The sequence below is a fragment of the Vigna unguiculata genome, chromosome 10 (assembly GCF_004118075.2).
Source record: "Vigna unguiculata cultivar IT97K-499-35 chromosome 10, ASM411807v1, whole genome shotgun sequence".
In the NCBI taxonomy this organism is placed as follows: domain Eukaryota; kingdom Viridiplantae; phylum Streptophyta; class Magnoliopsida; order Fabales; family Fabaceae; genus Vigna; species Vigna unguiculata.
The window spans coordinates 29,824,496-29,839,899 of NC_040288.1; positions in this window are offsets into that span (position 1 = coordinate 29,824,496).

Sequence of the window (15,404 nt, forward strand, 5' to 3'; positions counted from 1 at the left end):
AAATTATCAAATTTTGAGGTACAAAATTAATTAAAAAAGGGAAGTGATGAATATATGTCATGAGAATACATGTCTTTATAAATGAGTGTTTTCATAGTATTATTCATTAAGTAACATCTTCATATAGTATATGGTGTTAATCTAATGGTGCAGCGAAAGAAAGAAAAAAATATGTTTTAATATGGTAAATTTTATTCTACAAGTTCTAGCTTGCCGAACATTATATTAGTGAAATTTTATATCCTACTTACCATATTTGAACCCAAAAGATTGTGATAAAACTTTTTATGAGTTATGAAAGAAAAAAGAACCACATTTAAAATATTTCAAAGTGTGGGGGTGTCTTGTAAAGGTTAATATACCTCTTGATGAGAAAAATATAATGATAAATTTCTTGAGATGTTTCCTTTAAATAATAAATTAACTAAATTTGTTTGTGATACCTCTAGTACTGTTTTGCAATCTAATGATAACATTATTTATGTTTCTTCTAGTTATGACAATATGTCCAATTTCTTGAGATGATTGAAGGATATATTAATGTAAATTGGATATTTATTTTGGTGACAAAATCAACTACTGGTTATGGTTATGTTTTAACTTTGGGTGGAGGTGCAATATCATAAAAATTTACTAAACAAAATGTTGTTTCATGATATACCATGGGAGCAAAGATTCTTGTTGTAAATAATATTGTAGCTCAGGACAATATTTATTATCTATATGATTTTTATCATTATTAAATAAACATATACTTCCTATTACATTGCATTCTAACACTCAAGTTGCTATATATATAAAACTAATAACAAAAATTTTATTGAAAAAAATAATAATAAGAGAGTGAGACATAAATTTATTAGAAAGTTATATTAATTTTCTTGACTTTGTTAGGTCAGAAAAAATTGCGGATCCGCTCACCAGAGAAGTGATTCATCAATGAGTACTTAAGCCGTTGAGGAGAATGAGACTATAGCTTATAAATTAAATGCAACATTGGACACCCATCTCCACATGAATGACAATTCCATGGAATGGAGTTCAATGGGTAACAACAAAGTTGTTATTGACTAAAGTACATCAACTAATTTCATTAAATTTTATGTCTCATTCCTATGACGAGGTGTACTATAAATTGTGGCAATAATTAGGTTGAGGTATATGCATTATTATGCTTATATATATTTTTTTAAATACCTCTTAATAAACCCAATGACAATTATTCTAGGGGTGTGAGTCACAAACCACCCTTTGAGGGTTTACCTAGTGAGTGTGATGGTAGGACTATCATTGTGAGACATGGGCAAGTCTCTAAGTGACACTCATGAAATAAGATACATGCACAAGGTCGTAATGTGCACCCACTGTTTAGAACCTAAGATGAACATCAATATTGTATGTGTTATTTATTAAAACCCAGTCACAGGGGATGTAGCTCAAGACAATTAAGTCTCTGCATTTTCTCAAGTGGAAGTTTATAAGCACTAGGTATAAGGCTCAAACCCGGAAGGTTCCTTACGCTGAACTACAATATTTTGTTTTAAAAGATAATATATTTTATTTTATTTTATTTTTTAAAATTATGTGGGGGATTGTTGGAAATATTTTAATGTAATTTAAAAAAATAAATAATTAATATAAAAAACCTATTGTTACTCAAGTTTTCATGAACTTTTAATTTGATGGGTTAATGTTATTTATGGTTAACGACTATATTTTTTATTACAATTGACTCTTATATCCCCCTTTTCTACCTAAAAATACCACATAGATGCATGTTGAAAGACACAACAAATACTAAAGTTGTCTCAAAAGTGTTCTTCTTTTCTTCTCTATACTATCTTTTAAGACAGTGGTGTTCATAAGGTTCGGAGATCCTTCGTTACACTTGATCGATCTAACAGGTTGTTGTATCTTGTGAGAGAAGCTCATATGATTTGGTTTTGTCCTGTGCATGCCTCACCCCAAACTTTCTCTATCCTTTTCTCATTTATTTTTTATCTCTTATTGTTATTATAATTGTTGGGTCTGTGATTAATATTTGTTGATTTATATATATGTCCTAGTATTACTATTGCTCTAATTATTATTATTATATTATTTCATATTTGTATTATTAATAATATTATTTGATTAATCTTTTTCTAACAATTTTAAAAGGAAAAAAACTTATAAATATTTCAAAATTATACAACAAGAAATCACTCACATACACCAACTTTAGTCAATCTTACACATCATATAACCAAACCATGGTAACTGCCTCTAGAGGTATTAAATCGAACCTAAGAGATTTTGCACCTGTCATAAGGATTCCAATAACATTTTGGCTTATAAAACCTATGACACTCTAGAAAGGTTCTATTTCATGCCAATTCCCGTCATAAAAACCTCCATCGACTCTCACCAACTAAATACCTTCCTCTACGTGAGTTAGAATATCTAGTAGAGTTTGTATAATCTTCCCTGGGTCCATACTCAATACACTTAACAAGAGTGAAATGCTTTCTCCCTTGAAAGCCATTTCATGTTCATCACTTCACAACCACACATTAACATCTTATACAACATTTAAAAATCCCAAACATCATTCACATATATGCCTTTAATTCACAATAAACATTACCAAGATAATAAGCACAATCACAAGAAAATAACCAAGGAAAAACATATCACACATAGCTCATTCGTCTTATTCTAATATAATCTTAAATCATCACACTGTGTCATACATATGTAGTTTACATCAATCCAAACTTATTTAATAGCATCAATCACCTATTATTTATTTCAAATTAAATATTAATAATTCATCATTTATTTCCTATTGCATTAACATAATATTCATATACAATATTGACATTAAGTACATCAAAACGAAAAAGGCATTGCTTTAACCACAAACCTCTAATCAAAGATCCAAAACGGACAAAGTGAAAAATCATCTGTTTAGGACCAGTTGTCAAAATTTCAGCTTGATCCAATGGTTAACGAAATGGAAATCTCAATTTTCCTGAGATGACATGGAATAAAAAACTAAGTGGTGCCCAACGCTGGGTAAGTGGCGTTTGGTGCTAAAACCCATGGGACTCAATTATTTAAGAGCATCTGGCAGTCCAGAAATGGCGTCCAACACCAACAAGTCAGTGAGGCACTATCTGATTGCCACTTAGTGATATTGTAGGGGCACTCGACGATGGACGAGATATTTGAAATTTCTCTATGAGTATCAATTGATCAATTTGACTCTTTCTAAACTATTTACCATTTAATATACTTTATAAGAGTATAATATAACTATATCTTAGCTTAAGAAGCACCAATTTGAACAATCAATTGTCTCACAAAGAAATCCCTCATCAATAACTAAAGCAACGCAAAAGAACCATTTCAAGGAAATACTTGCAATTTCTAACCTATAATACAAATTTGACAATACAATATACTTAAATGTGATTTGTCTCTAATTATTTCTAACTCAACATGATATCAACCATTCTAAGAAACCACATTACCAAAGAGATATTAACCAAAGATAAAATCAATATTCAAATTAATAAGCACAACTCATTAATCCTCTAACTAGTCAAAGTCATCTCATTCATCAATAACAATTTTAACCATAATCTCCTATACCTTTGAGCACTTTTAACCATAAAGAAGACAATATCTACACAAAGTAGGCCCAGATAATTGATTTGATATTATTTTTTATTCATAATAGTGACTATTTTAATAACTAACTATTTGTATTTTGTAAATTGGTATGTAAATTGGTCACTATAGTGATTAACAATTTTTGGCCACTAAAATTAGTTATTATTTAAGAGTTTTATTGTAGTGTTTAAATATCACTAACATTCATGCACATATATACCTCTAATTCACAATAAACATTACCAATATAGTAAGCATAGTCACAAGAAAATAACCAATGAACAACATATCATACATAGCTCATTGGGATACTCCGACCTTCAAATAGATAAAGGATGAAGTTAAAGATCTACAAAAAAGATAAAAAAAAGGTTTAGAAAAAAGTTTTAGAGAGATGATATTTCTTATAAAATGAAACTCGATTAATAAAAATTCTTATTTATAATATGAATTTTATTAATAAAATAATTAAGTGTTATCTTTTAAGACCAATTCTTATCTTTGATATTTTCTAGTTCCTTACAATTATGATTGTCAAAGTTTAAACAAATAATTATATAAATTTTTAAAACGTTAGAAGACTATTAAAGTTGGTACTTTATTTTTTAATAATCAAATGTAAGATAAAAAAAATTGAAGTAAAATTCCTTATAATAAAAGAGTCACTACTAAAAAAGCTCATATTCCTTGCTAATTTTGTTTTGATTTTTTTTGTAGGAAATACTTATAAATTTTGTTATTAAAAAAAATTACAGGAAATTGCTGCCATTTTTCTATTGGCAAAAGCAGAAGACAAGTTAAATGTTGAAGTAAGATTTTGATGATGATAAAAGAAACTTAAAAGCCATCTGGAGGAGAATATGAAGACAAGTGTTTCATGTTTAAAGTTATTTTGTAAACTATTTTGTTTTAAAGTGCTTAGAATCAACAGCCAATTCGAAATCTTTATGATTCTTTTATTTTTTCAAAAAACCAATGTGATAATTGATTATCACTTAGGATAATCGGTTATCCTAAGTTGAGTTCATTTTTCAGAAACACACTGGAATAATCGATTATCACCCTAAATAATCGATTATTTGCTCAAAATTTTGTTTTTAGAAAACGCACTGAATAGCAGTTTGAACATGACTGTTCAGTTTTTGACCTAATTTTTGACCCTTATTTAAGGAAACTGCGGTGCTACTTCGAAGTTACCTTTTTTGATAAGCTAGAGTGCTAGTGTTGTGACTGCAAAGAAAGTTCTCTGAGTGTTCTTAAAAGAGCTTTGAAAAACCTAGTGTGGGAGAGCGATAACATTTCCTAAGAGGGTTTCTAGGAGATTGAGTGATGCTGCTATTGCTAGAAAAGCTACCTAATTTTTGAAACCCCTATTTAAGGAAACTGCGGTGCTACTTCGAAGTTACCTTTTTTTGAGAAGCTAGAGTGCTAGTGTTGTGACTGCAAAGAAAGTTCTCTAAGTGTTCTTAAAAGAGCTTTGAAAATCCTAGTGTGGGAGAGCGATAACTTTTCCTATTCAAGTTCTCTGTGTGATTCAGAGAAAGGTTGTTCATCTCTTGTGTCTTCAAGAGAGGTGTTTTCTTTTCCCTATTCTTTTGTTATCTGATTGTAATTTGATATTTTTAGTGATTGAGTTAATCTCTTTATTTAAAGAGATTAACAACTGAAAGTAGAATCTTTTTATCTGAACCAGTATAAATAGTTGTGTTAAATCTTCTTCCCTATCTCTTTATTGTTTATATTGTTTCATTTAAAGGAACCAATATTAAATTAATCGGAAAAATTCTTAGAAAAAATAGCAGGAAAAGTCTTTGCTCACTACTAGAAAAAAACAATTTAGCCACCGATATTAGCCACCGAAATAATTTAGTCGCAAATTGTGACTGAAATAGTCATTGATTCATAATAGTCACAAATAGCCACCGATTTAGCGACTGAATAGATGTACAATAATATTCATTACTATAGCGACTGAAATAGCCACCGAAACCTTTTAGTCTCTAAATATTATGTTTTAGCCACCGATTTAGTGACCAAAATAAATCTTATTTTGCAAAAAAAATATTTAATATGGTAATTAGTCACTGACTATTTTCAGTCGCTAAACATTATTTAATATGTAATATTTTAGTCACCGATCTAGCGACTGAAATAAATTTTTTGTAAAATATATTTAATATGTTAATTAGCCACCGAATATTTTCAGTCGCTAAAATATTATTTAATATATAATATTTTAGCAACTGATTTAGCGACCAAAATAATTTTTTTTATAAAATATATTTAATATGGTAATTAGCCACCGAATATTTTTTGGTTGCTAAAACAATATTTAATATGTAATGTTTTAGCCACCGATTTAGTGACCGAAAGAAATATTATTTTATAAAATATGTTAAATACATTAGTTAGCCACCGAATATTTTTCACTTACTAAAACATTATACAATATATAATACTTTAACCACCAATTTAGCTACCAAATAAATTATTATATTATAAAATATATTTAATATAGTAAGTAGTCTCTTAACAAATTTGTAAGAAAATTCTTATATAATATGAAAATTTTTAGTAATGAATTAGTTTTAAATGGATTACTTTTAGTTTTACTCTTTATATAACCCATGTTTATACTTTAACATTTATGTATATATATTTTTTTTAAATTAAAATATTAATATATAATGTTAGTTATATCATTGCATGAAAATAATGCATTATTTGATGAATTCGTCTTTTAATTAGATAATTTTATCTTTTAATAAATAGAAAATTTATTTATTTACTTAATAAAATAAATAATTGAATATTTTTTATTTAAAATAACTAAATAATTTAATTTTTTTAATAATTATGTTTTTAATTGATTATCATAATGATTGCTTTATATATTTTAATATAATAAAAGTGTAAATACAAGCGTATCCGTATTTGTTTTCTTAATAAAATGATATTTTAAGTTAATATTTATTTTCAAAAAGAGTTAAAATATAATTCTTCTTGTTGTGAAAGAAAAAGTGTTTGAGTAATATGTTTTCCATTATTTTAAACAACTTTTCAAAGTTTTAAATATAGCAACAGTTATACATTTAGCGACAGTGTAAAATCTGAGACAATTTTCAGCTGTTATATAGCAGTTATGTAACGGAGTTTAAAAAAGTAATGCAAATTTGACCCTTCTTATGGAAGGTTCCTATAAAAATTATTGTTATCAAACACATTTTTTTCATTACTTATATTTTTTACTTTCTTTTTAATCATTACTTTTTTAAGATAAATATTATTTTGTCTTTTAATTTGTGAAAACTAAAATTTTCAAAAATATTTTTCAGCTAACATTAAATTAAAAATATATCAAACATAAAAACAATTCAAATGTTATTATAAAAAGTATTCGAAACGTCAAATAAACTTAATAAAATCTAGTTAAAATAACAAAATTCATGCATTTTTTAAATTTAAAAACTAAATTAGATTAAAATTTTTAAAAAAGAATAACTTATTTTCACTAAAAATAATATATTTAACTATTTTTTTTCTCTTTACACGTTTATTATATATATATATATATATATATATATATATATATATATATATATATATATATATATATATATATATATATATATATATATATATATAAAGTTTAACTAACGGCTAGTGCTTAAATCGTCAGTTTATTCCTGAAAATACAAAATTATTCCACAAATTTTTGTTATTTTGCCATCATTATATTTCTAGGCATGATATTTTCGGGAGTGAAGTTAAGTTAAATAACTCAAAAAAACCTCTTCTTAAGCTTATTTCTGGGGAGCTTGATCCAAATTTATATAATACCTAATTTATGCAAGTCGACATTAAAATAATGTACTTTGAAAAAGAAGTTGCTTGTATCGGATGAAAACTATAAAAAAAAATGTTTATAATGTGAGGAAAATATAACCGATATAATCGGTGGCGAATCTTCACCAATAATTTAGAAGGAGCCAAAATAATACACTCAAAATTTATATATTTAATGGTTGTCAGTAATACATTATTTAATATAACCATAACTATAAAAGAAATCATATATATTATTCATTCATTTAGATCCTCGAACTCGTTAATAATTGAATCAAAACTTATTTCGTTTTCAATGTAAATAATCATATTGCCAACAAAAAGAAAATCATCTTTTAATTTATTTTACAATCTTATTAGATAATTTTCTTTACAGAAGATGATATTTCTGTGTAGCTGTAGAAATAAAAAGAGTTAAAATAAGACGAATTAGACAATCAATAAAGTAAAATGTCCTTTTGACTCTTCTAACTTTGTCAAAGATTGATATAATTCAAAAATGAATGATAAATTCTTCAAATCTGGATGGTTAGGAGTATCAACAATAAAATGTTGGAGTTGAAATTTAAAACTAATATTATTTTCATCAATATACTATTTTCTTTTTTAAGTTTAAGAATAAAAATAATTTATCATAATCTAATAAAAAATTGATACGTAATTACTAAAAGAAAAAAATATGACAATCAAGTCATAATTAAAAAATGAATACGCAAAAGGGTCCTGAGATAAAAAAATAATACTAACTATTATTAAATTAATATTTAAGTATCAAGTGAGATAAAAGAAGGTACATTTTTGTCTTCAAGAATGGAAGAGAACAAATGAAAAAATGAGAGTGAAAATAATAAGTTTGTGTTTAATTTTTTTTAGAAACAATAAAAAAACAAGTAAGAGTAAAAGATGAGTATAATTTATAGATAAAAAATATCTTAATAAATATTTTTATTTTTTATTGTATTTGATTTTATATTTTTATTATTTATTAGCATTAAATGTTATATTTTATAAAAAAATATCTAATTTAAGTTTTCATCGATTCTCAACGTACATTTTATATATAACTTTAAAATTTTAAAATATTTTAAAAGTTATATATATATATATATATATATATATATATATATATATTATTTAAAAAAAATTCAAAAATATCGGGGGGCAATGATCCCTCCGTCTCTTCAATAATCCGCCCTGAATATAATATTGGTTGCTTGAGATATTCTTGAAGAAGCTCGTTTTGATAATGTAAAAAATGTGAGGAAAAAGAATCAGAAAGTAGCTTCTATGAAAAGAAAGAGTTCACATCAACACGTGCTTCTCATTATGATAATCAATAAGTTGAGTCAAAAGATTTGAATAATTGATACCTAAAATAACTATATATGTAACAAAAGTGAAAAATATTAGGTTTGTCTCATTAATAGTTTTGACTAAAAAATTAGTGACATATATAATATTCTAAGTCAATTATATGGTATGATACGTTATTAGAATTATATTTTGAAAAGATTAATGACTAAAATTTTAATATTCTTTTTCTATGGAGTGGGATGTCAGCCCATTTCCTCTTTTATCTTTTCTTCAAATCAAAGAATCAAAATGAAACAACATATGCTTAAAAAATAACAGATAAACTACAGAAAGGAAATAAGATCACGTTGGTTTGACTTATTTTAAAGAAATATTTTTTTTTTTGTATTTTGATAATATTAGGAAGAAACACTTATATATATATATATATATATATATATATATATATATATATATATATATATATATATATATTAAGTTTAAGTTAATTTTAATAATATCAAGTTTACAATTGGGGATTCTGATTTATTCTTTATCATGTTTTTGGCGTTAGAATTTGTTTACTAGAACAAAAGTAAAAGTTTTTTAAACATTTCTTGTGATCATTTTATTTTATATGTGGATTGAAGCTGAACTTTTTATATTTTAATTTTCTTTGTATTTACAAAATAAAGAACAATGAATTTATAGTAAATTATATAATTTATATTTATAATTGATGCAAGATTTGTTTTTTTATTAACAAAAAAAAAAATATTTATTCTTCACATGCAACAAAGCTCCCTTCACTACTAAGTTGAAGTTTCTCCCGAAACTTTATGGGATTTTTACTCAAGATATATATAGGTAAATTTAATTTAGCACTCTTTGAACTTCTATTCTCCCTAAAACAATGCTTTTCGGCTAACGAAGCAATCCATAAACAAAAACACACACTAAAAAAGACTTTGATTTTTAATGCAAGCCATAAGATAATCTAGGCATAAGTGATGGAATTTGGACAAAAAATTTAAGAAGATTAAATTTTCTTTTTTATATATAAATTATTTTTTCTAATTTTTTTTTTCATTTTCTAACATTATTTTCTCTATTCAAAACAAGTACACATGATAATATAATCTAAAATATATGACAATAATATATATATATATATATATATATATATATATATATATATATATATATATATATATATATATATATAGATTATCATAGTGTTTGTTAAAAATTCAGTTTCTGTCTTACGTAGGAAAAGATAAAATTATGAATATCTTAGATTAAATCTCAAAATCAAGACTCAATATTTTAAGAAAATTAACAACTTCTAAATTATTAGCTTCCTTTACCTGAAAATATATTTTTACTATTGCTCTTCTCTTACCCAACTTCAAAGCCTAAAATAACTCTATTTATACAAAAAAGAGTTTGTTAAATAATTAGAGCATGATTTTATAATCTCTAACAAATATAGATATGCCTAGAGCATACAAAAGTCACATACAAGAGTAAAACATATTACTTCGAAGGAAAAAAAAAGGGTAAAAAATGAACTTGCTCAAAAGAAAAAATTATTTAGTTCAAAATATTTCTTAACTCTTGAATCTTGTTGTGGTGCAATTTGCTTTTGAAAATAATAAGAGATTGATGATAAAAATTGAGATAGAAAGAGAAGGAGAGTAAGAGATAAAAGTACCGAAGAAACAAAAATCAAATAAAGAAGTAAAAAAAATTACATCAGAGAGGTAAAACTTAATTTTTAAATTTTAAAAAATATTTTTTAAACTAAATTTATATAAATAATATAAAAATATTATTTTAATATATATATATATATATATATATATATATATATATATATAATTTTTTTTTAAAAAAAAAAACGTTGGGGGAGCCTCCCTATCGCAAGAGTGGTCCGTCTCTGCTAAGCACACATCCAAATCAGATATAAAGCCTATGTATTTACCATCCTCACACACCTAACCCTTAACTTCACTGCCCAATTCACAATTTATGTCCTCAAGGATTACATACACGTAATTAGACTCATGCATAAATTAGAATATGAAAAAGTTGTTTATTATATTTTTATTGGTTATCCATACCCAAACTTTGATTTGTGCTAAAGAATATACTTCCTCTACATCAAATTTTACAACCTTAAGTGTTATTTATATGTCAAATATTCCATATAATAGCCACTCACATGCATAGTATATTATTCTATGACATTGGGTAAAAAAAATAGGTGAATGTAAATATTCCCACAATTAAAATATACAATATTAAGGCCAGACCATAGATGACACATTTTTCAAATATTTTGTTAACACATTAATGCAAGATTTTGTTAGGAATCCAAGTGTGAGTCTAAGTCCCACATTGACCAGAATTGAGAAAGTAGAGCACCATATAAGGATAAAGACCCATAAACCCATTGCCTTAAGGTTTTGGGTTGAGAGTGGTGTCACTATCTTATGTGGTTAGGCTCAAGTCTCATTGGTGTTTGTTCTCCCCACTGAAACCCCATCCTTTATAAACCTAACAAGTGGTATTAGAGCCGATGGTTGAAACCGGCTCAGACGAGTACAGTATGGTCCCTCCTTTATAAACCTAACAAGTGGTATTAGAGCCGATGGTTGAAACCGGCTCAGACGAGTACAGTATGGTCCCTGTATCGAAAGTCTTCCTGGCAAGGGTTCCAGGTAAGCGTGTCCCGTTAAGATGAACGGCGGTACGAGAAGGGGTACTCGTGTGGTTGGGAATGCTTCCGCTGGAGGGGGAGTGTACCAATGTGGTTGAAGGGACTCACCCTTGAGGGGGAGATTGTTAGGAATCCAAGTGTGAGTCTAAGTCCCACATTGACCAGAATTGAGAAAGTAGAGCACTATATAAGAATAAAGACCCAAAACCTTACTCCCCCTCCAGCGGAAGCTGCCCAACCACGAGTACTCATTTTTTGCCCTTTTCTCACTTATATGACCAAGCCTCCGGTGCCACAAAGATGCCTCCATATACATAGCATTCACACTGTCTTTAGCAACCAAAGCTTTAGTCCAATACAATTTAGATTGTTTCTCCCCTCTGGCCATAACCAAGTTACCTTTAGTGAGCTTCCATTTACTAGAACCAAAGTGATTGTCATAACCACAATCATCAAGCAACTGCACAGAGATTAAATTAAAACGAACATCTGGAGCATGTTTGACTCCTTTAAGCAACAACTGCACTCCCATGTTGGTTTGCAGGCAAACATCACCAACACCAATCACTTTAGACTCACCATCATTACCCATCTTCAACACTCCAAAATCACCAGAAGTGTAAGATGTGAAGAACTCCTTCCTAGGTGTAACATGCAGTGTAGCACCACTATCAATAATCCACATGCTCTCATCAGATACAAGATTAACGGACTCAAAGTCACGAAGAAGAACAAGATCACCATCTGTAGCAGTAGTGACATGATCATCATCATCATGATCATTCTCTCTCTGTTTGCCCTTCTTGTCTTTGTTCTCCTTTTTCCACTTAAAACAGTATTTTTGAATGTGCCCAGTTTTATGACAAAAATGGCACTCTAAATTCTTGTATCTTGACTTGGACTTGCTCCTACTCTTCTCTCTACCACCTTTATGTTCCTTTTTCTGACTTCTCCCCCTAGCTTCTGTAACAAGCATCTCAGACTGAGATGAAGAACCATGTGCCTTCCTTCTCATCTCTTCATTAAGAGCATAAACCCATTGCCTTAAGGTTTTGGGTTGAGAGTGGTGTCAATGTCTTATGTGGTTGGGCTCAGATCTCATTGGTGTTGTTCTCCCCAGTGAAACCCCCTCTGTAAAACCTAACAAGTGGTATCAGAGCCGATGGTTAATATCGGCTCAGACGAGTGCAGTATGGTCCTAGTATCGAAAGTCTTCCTGGCAAAGGTCCCAAGTAAGGGTTCCAGGTAAAGCGTGTCCTGTTAAGAATAACGGCGGTACAGAAAAAGGCAAAAAATGAGTACTCGTGGTTGGGCAGCTTCCGCTGGAGGGGGAGTGTACCAATGTGGTTAAAGGGACTCACCCTTGAGGGGGAGAATGTTAGGAATCCAAGTGTGAGTCTAAGTCCCACATTGACCAGAATTGAGAAAGTAGAGCACCATATAAGGATCAAGGCCCATAAACCCATTGCCTTAAGGTTTTGGGTTGAGAGTGGTGTCAATATCTTATGTGGTTAGGCTCAAGTCTCATTGGTGTTTGTTCTCCCTAGTGAAACCCCATCCTTTATAAACCTAACAAGTGGTATCAGAGCCGATGGTTAATACCGGTTCAAACGAGTGCAGTATGGTCCTAGTATCGAAAGTCTTCCTGGCAAGGGTCCCAGGTAAGGGTTCCAGGTAAAGCGTGTCCCGTTAAGAATAACGGCGGTACAGAAAAGGGCAGAAAAGGAGTACTCGTGGTTGGTCCCGTTAAGATGAACGGCGGTACGAGAAGGGGTACTCGTGGTTGGGAATGCTTCCGCTGGAGGGGGAGTGTACCAATGTGGTTGAAGGGACTCACCCTTGAGGGGGAGATTGTTAGGAATCCAAGTGTGAGTCTAAGTCCCACATTGACCAGAATTGAGAAAGTAGAGCATCATATAAGGATCAAGGCCCATAAACCCATTGCCTTAAGGTTTTGGGTTGAGAGTGGTGTCAATGTCTTATGTGGTTGGGCTCAGATCTCATTGGTGTTGTTCTCCCCAGTGAAACCCCCTCTGTAAAACCTAACAAGTGGTATCAGAACCGATGGTTAATATCGGCTCAGACGAGTGCAAGACGAGTGCAGTATGGTCCTAGTATCGAAAGTCTTCCTGGCAAAGGTCCCAAGCAAGGGTTCCAGGTAAAGCGTGTCCTTTTAAGAATAACGGCGGTACAGAAAAGGGCAAAAAATGAGTACTCGTGGTTGGGCATCTTCCGCTGGAGGGGGAGTGTACCAATGTGGTTGAAGGGACTCACCCTTGAGGGGGAGATTGTTAGGAATCCAAGTGTGAGTCTAAGTCCCACATTGACCAGAAATGAGAAAGTAGAGCACTATATAAGAATAAAGACCCATAAACCTATTGCCTTAAGGTTTTGGGTTGAGAGTGGTGTCAGTATCTTATGTGGTTAGGCTCAGGTCTCATTGGTGTTGTTCTCCCTAGTGAAACCCCCTCTGTAAAACCTGACAGATTTGTAATACATTTCTTTAACAAGTAGATAATATCCGGTGAATAACTTTTCTAATAGGTTAAATTATATTTAGAAAATAAATTTTTAAGTTGAGGTGTGATTAACATTTGTAAATTATATATATACCCTTTTGCTACGGATTTGAAAGAGGAAGTTTCAATGCGGGAACTTTTATTCTTGATATATTTTATTTTTAAAAAATAACGTGAATCTCATCGAATTAGGTATTAAGTATATTCTACGGAAATTTTTCTAGCAAAACTTCGTTGACTGTGTGGGTTCAACGAAGGATAAGTGTTATTAATTAGGCGTTTAAGAAATAAAAATGAAAAATAAGTGATGTATTAGATAGATCTACGAATCTAATAAGGGAGAAGTCCAGAAAAAAAATAAAAATAAATGTTAAATGGTAATAAAAATAGATAAAGTAAAATTTTATTATTAAATGTATGACATTGGTAAATAATTTCTTAAAAAAATATTTGCTAAGTGTGAGTTTTAATATACAATGATAATAATAATATATTTATAATTCTTATAAAAAGCATAAATTTAGAGTAAGCAATATATAAACAAATGAAAGAGAATGTATTAAAATAATTTCCTTATATATTTAAATAAATAGAAGTCTCTTAATTATAAATATAATTTAAATGATATAATTTAAGAATTATTAAAAGATTTTAAGAAGAAAATTTTAAATCTAATTTAACTTTACAAAATTAACTTGTAATGTGGAATTTGTAGTTATTTATATACTCATCTTAACTTTAGTCGATATGCAATGTCTAACATATTCTACCATTTAAGTCCAGACATATACATTTTAAATGTGAGACTAATTATTTGATAAATTTCAAATAATTTTGATATATTATTTTAAGAAGTAAACTTTAAACCTAACATAAATTTATAAAATCGATTTTTAAGGTGAAATTTGCACTCATTAATTTTTTTTTATCTCTAGTTAATATGATATTAAAAAAAATATTATGGACTACGAATAAACACATATGATAATAATATATTAATATAATATATTTATTAACAACAAATTAATAGAAGTTTAAAAAGGATTCAGACCATTTGCTTTATCCCTCTTTGAAATAGGCATAATAATTAGGTAATTGTGAATTATATATCTTAATTAATAATGTGTACCTATAGTTTATGAGAATAACTTGGTTTCTATCTTCTTATAATACAGGTATAATATAGGTACCAGATGAGGTCGTCTCTTTCTTAACAATAAAATAGCATTATTAACGTTTCAAATCTTATCTGAATATTCATGTGATATTATTATTTATTATTAATTTTGTTAACATATTATTATTTATTGAATGGTCCTTTGTCCAAATTTCATCAGTGTTTGATTTTCACTTTTAAACAATCTTGC